The sequence below is a fragment of the Azolla caroliniana genome, unplaced genomic scaffold (assembly GCF_043228905.1).
Source record: "Azolla caroliniana isolate FFs.n. ecotype wild unplaced genomic scaffold, voAzoCaro1.0.p SCAF_9, whole genome shotgun sequence".
NCBI classification, from domain to species: domain Eukaryota; kingdom Viridiplantae; phylum Streptophyta; class Polypodiopsida; order Salviniales; family Salviniaceae; genus Azolla; species Azolla caroliniana.
Window position 1 is genome coordinate 12,600,939 of NW_028230444.1, and position 1,698 is coordinate 12,602,636.

The window sequence follows — 1,698 nt, forward strand, 5'->3', positions numbered from 1 at the left end:
ATGTTCGAGGCTATAACATCCAGAGCTTCGATCTCAAGATTTGAGCCAGATCGGCATCCGGAAATAAGAGCTAGATCGGTATCCAGATGCTATCCGAATACACTGGCTGGATTGGTGAGACAGATCGGACAACCGAATTCGAGTGGGAACCGGAAGCCTAGTAGTAGCCTAGACTACCAGGTAATCATTGTCTCGTAGTTAGTATCAGTCGCACGTAGGAATATTAAAGGATGATGTACTTCTGTCAGTCCTTTTAAGGACTTGTATAAATAGTGTTGTTGTAGCACATTGTACATAGAGAGTATTGTCGTTATTTTGAATCTAGCTTTTATGTTCTTCTCTCTTTGTCTCTGTCTCTCCCGTGTATATTTTTGGTGTGAAGCTTTTCCATTAAACCTTCTCTTATTCTTTGTTGCTATCCGACTGAGCCAGTTTGTCTAACGCTTCCGCACGCTAACTTTTACACCTTTGAAGAAGAAACCTGACTAATTTCTTTTAGTGATGCAAGTTTCAACATTGCGTTTTCAGGTGGTTGAATAGTTAGTGTTGGGCATTCTGATTGCATATGACCAAACTTGTTACAGGTGTAACATGCACCTGCAAATTTGCCCCATTTCAGCTTAAAAGGTCTTGCACCAATAGTTGGATCATCCGAGTTGAGGGAGATACCTTCCAATATCGGAACATCCGTGTCCCAAAGAATTAAATCTATTAGAGGTACTTGTAGTTTTTGGGGGGCATACTACTCTCCCCATTCAGGCTGCAATTATAGGTAACAAGTGATTCCAATTTTGTGGAAAGTCAAGCACTTCTACCCAGACATGACATTTGTGATGAATTAGCCCTTGATAGTCTTTTGTAAAAGACCATGACAATGCATGAACCATTTGATCTCTATATGTTAAACGAGATTCTTCAAGTAATTGAGTTTTGTACTTTGGTTTTGATAACAATACTTCATAAAACCCTCTAGCAACTAAATAAACTCCACTAACTGCATATGCTTTAAACATGCCATTTATCCATTGAGCCACGTCATTTGCAGAAGGCATCTTCCTAGGAAAGAAAGAGCCATGAAGATTGGTTCTCCTTTTTGGAAACATCGGAACAACCAGGGATTGTCGAAACTAGAGACGACACCCCTCACCCGATTGTACATGTCGAAGAAGTCCCTTTAAGCCATGTCGAACAAAAAGGGAACCTGATGAACGTACTACACATCCCGGCTATCACAAAGAACCTGGTATCGATTGGACAAATCATCGACCAGGGAATGTAGGTGCGTGCAGTTTACGCCCCTCGGGTGCTTCATCGAGGAAGAAGGCTGGATAATTGCGCAAGGGTGCAGAGAAGGGAGGATGTTCATCCTCAACACTAATGACGTCGGCACTACCATGTTTGCCAAAGGATAGAAGATTGAATTGGACATCGATCTCTGGCATAAGCAGATTACTTTTCCGGCCAATTCAACAATTATCTGCAGCAGAACGAAATTCGGAGAGAATTCAATTGCCGATACACACTGGAACAAAATGGTGTGGCCGAGAGAAAGAACCAGTCGATTATCGACATGACAAGGGCAATGCTGGAGGAGAAGAGCATGCCACAATTCTACTGGACTGAGGCGGTCCGGACGGCCGTCTACATCCAAAACCGGATCGAAGACAAGGTGTCAGCACATGAGCTGTATTTCTGTCG

General features: G+C 42.8%; 1 pseudogene; it reads right to left on the reverse strand.

Moving 5' to 3' along the window:
• Nucleotides 1–460: 460 nt before the first annotated feature.
• Nucleotides 461–1,052, reverse strand: LOC147860192 (uncharacterized; annotated as a pseudogene).
• Between the last annotated feature and the right edge of the window lie 646 nt (nt 1,053–1,698).